The following is a 13,924-nucleotide window of genomic DNA, read 5'->3' as shown; positions in this document are numbered from 1 at the left end:
TATAAGTCTAGGTTGGGTTTTTCTTTCATTATGAACATATTTTCTGCCTAGATTTAAATGTTTTATGGCAATTCAAATATTTTGACAGAATGTGTCTAGATATAATTTTCCCTGTAATACACTGACCTTTTTTCTTTTGTCACCTCTGGGCTTTTTGTACTTCAGGAAAACTTATGCCAACCTTAAATATATTGGATTGTTTCTTTTTCAAAGGACTTAAATTCATTTTGTGAGAACACCTGTAATTTTGATGTTGAATTTCTGTCATATTTATAATTTTTATTATAAAAACCTTGTAGAATAATGTTGCTCTTTAATTATACGTATGTATAATTTTAATAAAATACAACCTAAATATTACATGATAGTGTTAATAAAATCTGCTCCCAAACAGTAAGTTTTACTAGAAAGATCAGGCAGTTTTGTTGGAAACACTCTAAATGACCATGGTAGGGACTGTGTAAGTAAACAATGAAACATCCTTACTTTAGAATGTGATATAACCCTTAAAAATAAATTTTTAAAAAGCAAGGAAACATAAGCATAACAACTGAGAAAACTCATATTCATATGAATGAACTTTGAGATATTTTGTTTAGGGATAAACTCAAGTTCCAAAACAGTGGGACTCATGTGCTACATTTTTGTAGAAAGGGGATGAGAAAGAAAATGAATTTACATTTGCATATGCGTAAAATACCTTTCGAGGCTTACATTAATAATGGATACCTTTGATTGTCCCTGGCTGGGTAACTAGGTGGTTAAGGGCAAGATTTGGAGAGAGATTTTTGCATTGCATGCCCTTTTGTACCCCTAGACTATTGAAATATGTGTGAGTGTAAACTGCCCCCCAAATAAAAAAAATAAATAAATCTTAAAGACGCAGATGTAGAGAATGGACTTGAGGACACAGCGGGGGAAGGGGAGGCTGGGATGAAGTAAAAAAGTAACGTTAACATATATACACTACCAAATGTAAAATATATAGCTAGTGGGAAGCAGCTGCAAAGCACAGGGAGATCAGCTCGGTGCTTTGTGACCACCTAGGGAGGTGGGATAGGGAGGGTGGGAGGGAGGTTCAAGAGGGAGGGGATATGGGGATATATGTATACATATAGCTGATTTACTTTGTTGTACAGCAGAAACTAACACAACACTGTAAAGCAATTATACTCCAATAAAGATGTTAAATAAATAAATAAATCCTGTATGATAACCCAGAGATTACATCATTCATATTAAAGTCTTGATCTGTAATCCCTTCAATAAAACTTTCAGTAGAAGAAACATTTTACGTGTATATGGAGGGCCTACACTGTGTCAGATATTGGGAATGCTAGCAAGAACTAAGACAGTTCTACTTTCAAATACATAAAAGTCTAGGAGGGGAGATGACTTTGTAAACCAACCACTGTAGTACATTTGATAAATGCTGTAATGTAAATTACTTTGCTGTCCATAGTCAACACAGGGAAATCAACACCTAGCCTCAGTGCCCTGCCAACCTAAAGCGGTAGGTTAAGCTAGAGTCTTTGACTTCTATGCCAAATATATACAGCCTATGTAGGAACCCCATGTGAACCTAACTGATTTGTCCTAATTATTTGTCTAGGTGTTAGAAAATTAGTAGTCAGACACTTCTCCAGATTTCTAGGTTTGCAGTTTTCTTTCTTGTTCTGGAGGAATATCATGGACTTCTTGCACTGCAGTACGAAATATTCCTACTGCAAGTTTTCTAAAGAATTGTCGTCTCAGCGTTTGCCTCCGCTGATGGGAAATGCACCACCTCTTGAGGGGCCTGTACTAACAGCTCCTGTTCCTCTGTTGTGCCTCCTCTTCCCACAGAAACTTAGCTGCGTCAACAGACGCCAACCTCCTGAGTGTCAGTATGGCTTAGTGGTTAGGAGCTTGGGCTCTGAAGTCAGCCTGCTTGATTTTGACAAGTAGTTTCAGAAATTACAAATATGTGAACTTGAGTAAGTTATGTAAACTTTCTTTGCCTCAGTTTCCTCATTTGTATCAGGAGGATAACAGAAATACCTACTTTATGCAGTTGATATGAAGATCAAATGAGACAATTAAACAAAACTTAGAGCAAAGTGACTGGGATATAGTAAATGCCTAATAAATGTTGATTATTGTAATTTTCATTATTGTTTACAGGTTTGGTCCCCCCCCCAGTCTCAGGATTGTCCCTGTGACAATCCTAACTAGGGAATTAAAACTACAAGTAACTTCAGTTTCCATTCATCCCCATCAATACTCCTTATATCCAGGGCCAATAGAAAATATTTTACTGGGTGGCATGATGAATAAAGAGAACGTGAGTGCAAGAGGAAATTAAAGACATATTCGTGAACAAAATTTATTTCTAGACCATTTGCATAGAGGGTGTCAGACAGGGGTGGAGTCCATCCCCATTGAAGGGTTTGATGAAGCTGTGGTCAGATGACGGGGGAGCAGTGTTGAACAGTGATTAAGCGCTCAGCATCTGCAGTCAGCCAGAACCTGGTTCAAATCCCAGCTCTGCCTCTTTCTGCCTGTTTCACTTTGGGGCAGATTAACTGATTCAAGCCATGGTTCCTTTAATTAAAGAATAGGGGAATATGATAAAACTAACATCATGCGATTGGTGTGAGCTTTGAATGAGATGATGACTGTATGCTGCTTAGCAGAGTGTATCCATAGGACAAGCAGAGTAAGGAGGGGCATCGACTAAATGGGCTGAGCCCACTGAAGGGGACATCCAGTGTTTCCCTCCCGGAAGACGGAGGTATGAGAATGAGAGGGGTTGAGGGGCCTTGCCACAATCGGTCCCTTTTACAGTGGCCCCGTTCCCCATTTAACAGTGGGTTTGGGAATACTTTATGCTGAGTACAGGGCAAAAGGCTGCTTGAGTGGGAGAGATGGTAGGAAACCTTAATTTTAGTTGGCTTTTGCCGTGAAGGCTTCCTTTTCTTACAAGCTTAAAGCAAAAGTAGAAGTGTACTATCAATGATTCAGTCTTTACAGAAGTTGCATGCAGACCTACGTCCTTGACCTTTTTCCCTTTTAACATTTATAATGCTAATGGAATTAACCTTGTTGTGGTGATCTTTTTTTTTTTTTTAAATTTATATATTTATTTATGGCTGTGTTGGGTCTTCGTTTCTGTGCGAGGGCTTTCTCTAGTTGCGGCAAGCGGGGGCCCCTCTTCATCGCGGTGCGCGGGCCTCTCACTGTCGCGGCCTCTCCTGTTGCAGAGCACAGGCTCCAGACGCGCAGGCTCAGTAATTGTGGCTCACGGGCCTAGTTGCTCCGCGGCATGTGGGATCTTCCCAGACCAGGGCTCGAACCCGTGTCCCCTGCATTGGCAGGCGGATTCTCAACCACTGCGCCACCAGGGAAGCCCCTGTTGTGGTGATCTTATTGTATGGCGCTTAAGATTTCTAGTGGCCTTTCTCATTTGTTATTCATAGTACAAATAAATTTCTCCCACAAACATTATTTTGTGGCAGCTAAACTTTTGCTGTGTAAATCGGGGTCCCCAACCCCTGGGCCACGGACCTGTATGGGTCTGTGGTCTGTTAGGAACCAGGCCACACAGCAGGAGGTGAGTGGTGGGCCAGCAAGCGAGGAAGCTTCATCTGTATTTACAGCCACTCCCCATCACTCACATTACCACCTGAGCTCCGCCTCCTGTCAGCATTATGGTGAGTTGTATAATTATTTCATTATCTATTACAATGTAATAATAATAGAAATAAAGTGCACAATAAATGTAATGTGCTTGAATCATCCCGAAACCACACCCCCTCTCCAATTCTGTGGAAAAGTTGTCTTCCATGAAACCGGTCCCTGGTGCCAAAAAGGTTGGGGACCACTGGTGTAAATAAATAAAGAAATGAAGGGCACACTTTACTATAAATTTACAATTTATAGCTTAGGGTTCACTGCAGGGGGAAGATTTCCATATAAACTACCACCTCTAACAAAATGTAGAGGTAAGTCATGTGAGAGAGAAAGAAGGGGAATTTAGTGACACAATCAAATCCAGGTTTAGGGGTGGGGGAAGAAAAAGGTAAGAAGGCTTTCCAGAGGGGTGAGTCTTGAGATAAATCAAAGAAAGGGCTGGCTATTCTGTGAAAGGGATGGGAGGAGCAGAGACACGTAGAAGTGTGAGAAGATGATATTTGGAGAAACTGCCAGAATTTGAGCATGTTGAGTGGAAAGTACAACAGGAAAATTGTGAGAGGCGAAACCTAAGGAATCAGCAGGAGCCAGATATTGTAGATCCTGATACTTTATGGCAGGAGTTACTGTGCCAATCCAGAGAGGCTAGGGATTCATTGAAGATTTTAATCTAACTAGGATAAGGAACGGATGTGATCTGTTTTTAGATTTAGAAAGCCCACACTGACAGATCTGACCTGAGGAAAAGTAATTTAATTTTATAGTGATTGCTTAGTTTACTTGCTGCAAATGGAAGAGATGACAATTCAAATCAGTGAGAGCATAAAGTGAAGTCAAAATTATGTGTGCAGACTTTGTCCTTGCTTACTAGTTGAGAAAGAAGTACATATTGAAACTAAGAAAAAAAAAGACTAATGATGAGATTAAAGCCATCTGGGAAAAAAAAGAGAACATATTCTTGGGTGCCTGAAGAGAGAAAACATAGAGTTGCAGGAAAAATAAGCTTGGAGGGAAATAATAAAGAGCTTTGGAGAAAAAAACCAAGTTTGAACAAAAGACGTACAGGAAACAAAATAAAAGCCTAAAGCAAGACGAAAAAGATATTTTACTAAAAGATGGACACGGAGCAGGAAGTAATTGAATGATCCTAACGTGTGGAATCAGCCGTTAATCGAGTCAAAGAAGAAAGGGTAGAAAAGCACATTGCCAACTCATACAGAAGCTCAGTTTTTAATTTGTCTTTTCCTACATACTGCAATATGTGAAGCAATCTAGTTAGACAAAACACGTTCGTTAAAGTCTGTATAATTTCCCCACAAACAAAAATGTTTTGTTCAAAATGTTAAGTGTACTACAAAATATTGAGCTCTTTCCTAAGAATTCATGTGTACTTTGCTGTGTAACACTTAGTAATGGGTAGAATCCTAAAAGGATTTAGTTCTGATGAGCAGTCATAAGTTTTTTTTGTTTTTGTTTTTTATTTTTTTTAATAGTAGATTCTTTTTTTTTTACTTATTTATTTATTTATGGCTGTGTTGGGTCTTCGTTTCTGTGCGAGGGCTTTCTCTAGTTGTGGCGAGCGGGGGCCACTCTTCATCGCGGTGCGTGGGCCTCTCACTGTCGTGGCCTCTCTTGTTGCAAAGCACAGACTCCAGACGCACAGGCTCAGTAATTGTGGCTCACGGGCTTAGTTGCTCCGTGGCATGTGGGATCTTCCCAGACCAGGGCTTGAACCCGTCTCCCCTGCATTGGCAGGCAGATTCTCAACCACTGCGCCACCAGGGAAGCCCCTAGCAGTCATAAGTTTAAAGCTCATTGTTTAGAAACTAAATTGTTTTGATATTTTATTAGAATTGTTAGATATTTTATTGGAAACATGAAAGAAGAATTTTCGATGGGGCTATCAGTGTTTTCTGATTTGATCCATTTAAGAATTTTCTGGGCTTTCTGGAGGCTTTCTGAATAGTATAACATCTCAGCACAGTAGATGTGAGTGGGTGGGGCAGTGGGTAGCTACATTTGTTGTGCGGTCTGAAGGATTTTAGAAAAACTCCAAATTCTCTCTCTTGCCCAGGTTGTCAGTGCTTGAAATTTTATCCTAAGGATTTTTTTTTTTAGTAGGTATTTTCCATTCCTTGCTGACCTGAAGCCCAAATATTCCTTGATGTCGTTAAGGTCTTTATTAACGCCTATGAATTTAATCGTTGTGGAAGCTTGGAATTGTGGAGCTAAAAATAAGCTTAAAGATCCAAATTCACCTCTCTCAGCCCAGGCAGTTTAGGTAACTGGTCCCAAATCACAATTGTGGACACAGAACTAGCTCAGTTTATATGCGTCCTAGTTGGTTGCTTTCACTTAGTGATGGTGGATCGTTTTTTTCTGAGAAGCAAGGACCAAGGACCTGAGAGTCTTGGGCTTCATGTGGGCACAGAAAGGACAAAATGGGTGAAGGTGGAAGGTAGAAATACAAGAGGGATTTCACCTTCTCGGTTGGTTGGCTGCCATTGTCTTGTGAACAGGCAGAGGAAAAGGGTAGCTTGGCATAAAGTCTACTAAGGTTTTGAATCATTTCCTCCCAAATAGAAGTACTTACAACCTTTAACTTGGGTGTTATCTACTTTATAATGGAGAAGCTAACTTGTTTGGGACTTTCTCTTTCCTTTGTGTTAGCGTCTCAAGCAACAAACTTTCTCTGCTGCAGAGTTGTTGCACTAAACACAAGACTCAGGCCGTGAAATTCAAGTATTTTCCAGTATTTTCTTCTCCAGCTGTGTTCTCTGATTACAGAGTTAGTGTTTGGAACTCTTACTCTTTAAATGACCCTTATATATATTCCAGTGACCAGGAAACCTGCAGCTTTTCCCTTACTCTTTTAAAGTGCCATTTCAGTGCTCAGAAAACATTTCCTCCGTCAGCGGTATCAATACTTTTCATGCTGTGAAAGTTGTCTGTCCTGGCTTCTTGCACAAATAATGAGCATGCAGAGCTGACCCAAATTCTACAAAAGAACTGCATAATATAAGCTAATCATTATATAAAAAGTGCATCGAGTGGCTCTATAATAAATTTTGAGAGATCTACAAAATAAAATGCACACCATGTCAGCTCTTTAATATGCTTTGTCAGTGTTAGGAAAAACATATTTTCTTTTACTATTTCCTGTTCTCTCCAAATTTCTCTCCTAAATAAGAGTTTCAGTGCTTAGTGTAAAAAATAGAAACAGTAGATATAAATATAAAAAATGAATGGTAGTTTCCAAAGAGAGTTCCCATCCAAAGAAATAAGTACTGAAACTATGGTATGTTTCTTCATCTGTAGGTATTCATAGAGAATGTGTACACACACACACACACACACACACACACACATTTATAAAGTGGACAATGACATATGTTTTATTCTATAACCTGCATTTTCCCATAATAATATACCATGGGAATCTTTCTGTTTCGTAAAAAGCAACCTATGTAATCATTTTAAATGGATGTATGTCCCATGATATAGTTAACTAGTTATCTATTGATGAACACATAGGCTATGTTCCAAATTTTTCATTATTACACAGTATGAGTCACCCATGTCTGTCCAAGGCACACAATTATAGCATCCCAATAAATTGCCACCACCTTTCTTTTTTGCCTTCCTGGCACTTCCTGTTTGTGCCATGTAGCTGGCTCTTGAATAAGGTCTTTGTTGTACCTGGCACTGTTAGTATATATTTTAATATATGTTCAGTTTTTCTGTGCAGTGTGTAAGCCCCCTGGAGAATGGAATTAGGTCTTCTATTTCTTTATTCCCTCTCCCTTAATGTATAACACAGACCATTGATATAGTAGGAGATCCTCAAATATTAATACTTGATTTTTATTTCAGTTTGATTTGTGGCCCCTAGGTAGTTTCCCATGTTCTAGGCTTTTGCTGTTTATTTTATTCTATCCAGATTTATCTATTCTTTGATTTATCACCTTTTAAATATATACACCTAAATACAGGATGGTTAATACAATTAGACTTTTATAAACTAATAATGAAAATACAAAAAAAATAGTACTTCCAATGTTCCAGGAACTTTTCTCACATATATTAATTCATATCCAAACATATTAATTCATTTGTTCCTCACAACAGCCAAATGACATAGGCTTAGTTAATAACCCCATTTATAAGTGGGGAACTTGAGGCATAGAAAGACTAAATTACAGCCCAAACAAATAGGGGCAGAACCAGTATTCCAACCTTGATAACTTGGCTCCAAATAAATGTACTTATCTATGAATGTACTTAATGAACGCTTCTGGTTCAATGTGTTTGCACCGTTACCATTACAGAGACCTGAAGAGATGGGACCTAAGAAACAGAAACTCCAAGCACTGTGAGGAGGGGAAATGCTTCAAACAGGCTTCTTCTTAGATCTCATGGGAGATGCACTGCTCCTTTGCCTTCATTAGGGATTCCCTCTGCGTACTTTAAGACCATATAAGTCTGAAAAGGAAATGCCCTTAATAGTCCAAATGCAAAAAGGATCTCAGAACTGTCTTAGTCATTGAGACTTCAGATATAGTACCCCATATTAGTGGCTCCAAATACATACAGTTACAATTTTATGCCATAATCATCTGTAAAAACCGCACAAAGCAGTATGTTTGCAGAGTAGGTTTGATTGCAGGATGCTGAAGCAAGCATTTGGAAAGGGTCTTCCTTCTTTTTGCTTACCACCAGTGAACATGCATTGGACACGATCCTGGGCAAGTCACACCTCTTACAATCTAATTTTCCCTTTAAAATGAGCTGTTTGGAATGAGTGATCTCCAGGGCCTTCCTAAATAAGACAGTCAATGACAATCTGATGTTAAATACTTCGAAATGAACATGTCAGGTAGAAACTTTAGAGCAGGTAGAATGAGAAATAAGTCAGCTGATAGTGACAGGGTCTTCTTTACCCTTCATCTTCCCTTGCAGGGCCTTGGGGCCAATTAGGCTAGTGCTCTCCACAAAGCCAGATGACTTCACCAAACCCAAGTTTCTCCTGAATTTACAGTGTTTGGCTGACATGAATATTTTAGGTGTAAAGAATAACAAGGTGATTTTTGACAACAGTCAGAAATGAACTCTTCTATGTGTGTGTGGGAAGAGGTAAGGTAATTGCTAGCATGGCTTTTGGGGTCCTTTTTGGCTGTTGGCTCCTGCAGGAATAATGTACATTAAGATAGTATTATTGCCTCTCTGACTACAACTAGCTCAGTGCTTCCCAACTGAGGTCAATATTGGCTCCCCAGGGACATTTGGTAATATCTAGAGACATTTTGATTGTCACAGCTGGGAGTGGGGTGGGGGAACAGTGTGCCACTGGCATCCAGTGTGTAGGCCAAGGACCCTGCTAAACACTGCTTCCTAAAATGCACAGGACAGCCTCCACAGTAAAGAATTATCCAGCCCCAAATGTCATTAGTGCCATGGTTGAGAAAGCCTAGACTAGCTAACCCATGGAGAAGGTCTAGGCTGAGGAAAAGATAAATGACCTGTGGGTCCTGGTTCACATGCAATTTCATCTTGTAAAGTCAGAAACCTGTGTAATGACAACCGAATGAGCTTAGAGAATATATTGCTAAGAAGCATTTTAAACTAGTAAGATAATTTAGGTTTAATGAGCCCTACGACCTTTATAAACATCTCCCCCCAAACTTTCTTTTAAAAAATAAATTGAATTATGAAACTCATCTGCTTAGAACACTTTAAATAGATTGCTCTCAGGAAAAATGCACACTTCTTAGTGGCCCACAAGGCTCTGCATGAGCTGGTCCCAACTCACAGGGCTCCTTGTCTGCTCTTCTCCCCATACTAGCCCTTTAGCTCTTGAAATGCATGATGCTGTTCCTATTTAGAGTCTGCACCCACAGTCCCTCCTTCCTGCCTCTGTCTAGAGCATGCCTTCCCCACCCGCAGGACTTCTTCCTGCACCTCCTTGGCCTTAGCTCACATGTTGGCATCTCTTGTGACTGTTTCCCTAGAGCTCTTCCTAACCTAAAGTAGTTTCTGTGTATTCTTCTCTACATTTTAGAATATTTATCACACTTCTAATCATATATTTTTATGCGTTTGTGTGTTAACATTTAGCTCCCTCCATGGCTCTAAGATCCATGAGGGGAAAAAAATTGATGCTGTTTGTTCTTTTTTAACTTCCCAGAAAGTATTGATTGCCTCATTTGTACATATTTACTGAGATGACAAATATAAGATACATTATTTTTTTAATGTGGTTAGAATAGGTAATATGAGTTCTACCGTCTTAACAAATTTTTAATTATACAGTGCAATATTGTTAACTATAAGCACACTGTTGTCAGCCAATCTCTAGAACGTTCTGACAGTGCTTTTGCACCTTGCATCTCCAGTGTCTAACTTCAGATCTGCTCAGAGTAGGTCCTCAATAAATATTTATTGGATAAATAAAAGAGACTGGCTTTGAGTCATGGAGGAAGATGATATCTCTGTCCTTTTTCCCCTCAGCCCCTCAGACAGAACCACAATTTACCACAGTGTTCTAGGAAAGGAAGTTCCTCTGTTGGGTACAAGGAGCAGATGTCTTTACCAGGGGCTCCATTCTTTCTCTGAGGCAGAAATAGATAAGTATCCAAAAAGGAGAGAACATTTGTTCAATGCTGTGTGTTCAACCTGGAGTTGATGTTTCTTGCTGCTGCCTTGTGATACAACTACATCTAGCTAGAAGTGCTGCTTCTCTCTGTAATAACAAGGACAAAAGGGGCAAGACAGTTTTTTCCCAAAGTTTAGGATTAGAACAGCAGAGCATCTCTGCTTGAAGTATGCACTGGATTGAAGAAAAACAGTCCTAAGTGATATCCACCTGTCAACTGATCTTTGATAGGAAGATTCCTATGAGTACCATTGCCCATGTACGTTCAGGGTTTTGATTGACAAGGATTTAAGAAGAGCTCGGGACCTCAAGAAGTTATCTAGTCTGTGCACATCCTTCTTGAGGCAAATAAAGCTTTATTAACAATTACAGCTGGAATAATCTGATTAGCATCCTGATATTCTGATTGCTGGTAGCCTGGTCTGCCTTCCTGTTTATTATCAGCACATCATCATTCTGTTCCAAAGAACTGGGACTGACCTGGAACACTTAGTTCTTCTGAGTAAAATCATAAAGATATGTTTTCCTTTTTTAGTTCTCTGAATGTCTGGCCTACATTTTATCTTTTTGTTATCATGTGTTCTACTTATGGTTTATTATAAGAGAAGATTATGTCTCTGTGTGTAGATATATATGATCTTCAGTTTCTATTGGGTCAAGGTATCTATATATAATGAAATGTATTCTCACAGTGAAAATCCTTTTATATAGATTTTGTTCAGATACAGAATTTAATTTTATAAAATGGATAAACTAAATCAATAGAGGTCAAAACTTTTTTTCTAGCACTATAATTCTTTCTGTTTGAGGTTAACGATAAGATGATCCTAATGCCTTTAGTCTCTAATCCAAGAAGCTACAAATAGTTCTTTTTAAAAAATGCTAAATTTGAGATTATTTTTAAATATGGATTCCTGATAAGTATATCTGCTTTGTTGTGGTTCGAATCTTAACTGTCTAATGTTTTGAATTGAGATCATGTGTTTTACATATTCACTATTATCTTGTGAATAAAAACAATGATCCTGATTCAAAGATGGTATTTCCCTTATTAATGACAAGAAAAATTTCTCAGAAATATCAAATTGCCCATTGAAATAAACATAGAGTAAAATTTCACTGGATGTTCTAATTATTTAAAGCATGGCGTAAACCAGTAAATGTGTATTTTTAGTATCAGCATCATTACCGTTATCACTTTGAATACTATTATTGTCATCACTGCTGCCCTCATCATCATTGTCATGCAGTTTTCCTTTTCTTCCTCCTCATCCTCCTTTTCCAATTCACAAAAGGCTAACAAAGTTTTCCAAAGAAATACCTTAATGTCTACTTTAAGAAACAGTTAAGAATAGACAGCATAATTTTATAAGTTGAGTCATTCTGCTGAAAGTTTTAAAGCATATTCTCTTAAATAGGTTAAGCTCAAATTCTCTGTATTGGTTTTCTGTTGCTGTAACAAGTACCACAAACTTCGTGGCTTAAACCAACATGCATTTATTATCTCACAGTTTCGGAGGGTTAGGAGTCCAGGCATGAGTTAATTGGGTCTTCTGCTCAGGGTCTCCCAAGGCTGCAGTCAGAGTGTAGGCAGGGCTGTGATAGCATCTGAGGCTCAGGGCTCTTGTCCAGGATTATTCAGACTGGTGGCAGAATTCAGTTTCTTGCAACTGTAGAACTGAAACCCTATTTTCTTGTTGGCTGCTGGCTGGAAACTACTTCAGGTCTTAGAGACAGACTTCTGTTCCTTGCCACGTGGCCCTGTTCATGACATGGCATTTGCATCTTCAGTCTCTCTCATACTCAAATCTCTATCTTCAAGAAAAGCATAGTTCTCTGTAAGGATTCACATGAGTAGGTCGGGCCCATCCAGGATAACCTCTCTTTTGATTAACTGAACATTAACGGACTACTAACCTAATCAGAAGAGTGAAATCCCATTATGTTCACAACTCCCACCCACTCTTAGGGAGAAGAGATCATGCAGGGTATATGTACCAGGGAGCAAAATCTTGGGGTTCTCTTTTAATTCAGTCTACCACACTCTTTATTAATTTCTTCAGTTCTTCCCTATAGAGAGAAGCTAGGAGCCACATGTGGCCATTTAAACTGAAATGAATTAAAATTATATAAAATTACAAATTCAGTTTCTTAGTTGCACTAGCCACATGTTACATGCTCAATAGTCATATGTGGCTAGTGGATGCCATGTGGCAGTGGAAAGTGCAATTATAGAACATTTCTACTATCACAGAAAGTTCTGTTTGGGGTTAAGGTGTTAATACTTGGTATGAATTATCACTTCAATATAGCATAGCTAATAAGACTTTTATTGTCTTAGAAGATTGACTAAAACTGGAAATTTTAGACATTATTATGCAGGCAAAAGAAGGCATTTTTTTTAAAAATTTTTATTTATTTATTTATTTATTTATGGCTGTGTTGGGTCTTCGTTTCGGTGCGAGGGCTTTCTCTAGTTGCGGCAAGCGGGGGCCACTCTTCATCGCGGTGCGCGGGCCTCTCACTATCGCGGCCTCTCTTGTTGCGGAGCACAGGCTCCAGACGCGCAGGCTCAGTAATTGTGGCTCACGGGCCTAGTTGCTCCGCGGCATGTGGGATCTTCCCAGACCAGGGCTCGAACCCGTGTCCCCTGAATTGGCAGGCAGATTCTTCTCAACCACTGCACCACCAGGGAAGCCTGAGAAGGCATTTTTAAAGAGAGTATTTTCATATGTATCAAGTCATACCACAGAGGTGGTATTTTCTGGTCTTCTCAGAGTCTGAGCCTCAGGGACAGTTTCTTGGTATTGTCTCTTTGCTGTGGCTGATTTCAATAATAGAACATTACCAACACCACAGAAGGTCCTATTGAGGAGTGCTCCATAGGAACCCATAAAAAGGACAAAATTCAATCTAACATGCAGCTAGAACAGTGCTGTCCAATGGAACATTCTGATGACAGAAATGCTGTTTATACGATACTCACTAGCTACATGTAGCTATTGAGCACTCAAAATGTGGCTAGTGAGGAACTAAATTCCTAGTTTTATTTGATTTTAATTATGAATTCATTAAATAAATAAAATTTTAAAAAGATACATGTGGCTAGTGGTTACCATATTGGACAGTCCAGGTCTAGAATATCATACATTTTCAATCACTGGAGTCCCTAAATGAAGTTGGATACTATTTTGCCATTGGCTCGTAGGTAACATCTGGGCGCTTTTAGGTTGGCGGTGGGAAGATGATTGGGTAGATAAGGGAGAGACAGTGTAAGGTGCTTAATCTTCATTATGCTTTAGACAATTTTGAAAGTGCAAGAAAAGAGGTTGAGAAGTAAAATCTCCTAGTTTTAAATCTTATTTTAGATTCAAGTTAGCTTTTCATCTATAGCAATTTGTCTGCCTTTAGAATGTTACAGCTTTATTCAGCTGGAAGAAATTTTCTCACAGTGTTTCTCCTCACATTCACTTGCCTTTTGCTTTGTTACATTTAATTAAATCTCCCCTTAAGGCAGATGGGAGGGAAAACATCAAGTAAACATGTTCCACTTCAGAACTTGTGCTTCCCCAAAAGGTATAATTTGTAACTTAATAAACA

Source organism: Balaenoptera musculus, chromosome 12, assembly GCF_009873245.2.
Source record: "Balaenoptera musculus isolate JJ_BM4_2016_0621 chromosome 12, mBalMus1.pri.v3, whole genome shotgun sequence".
NCBI classification, from domain to species: Eukaryota; Metazoa; Chordata; class Mammalia; order Artiodactyla; family Balaenopteridae; genus Balaenoptera; species Balaenoptera musculus.
The sequence above is the reverse complement of the archived record's forward strand: the minus strand, read 5'-3'. Positions refer to the sequence as shown.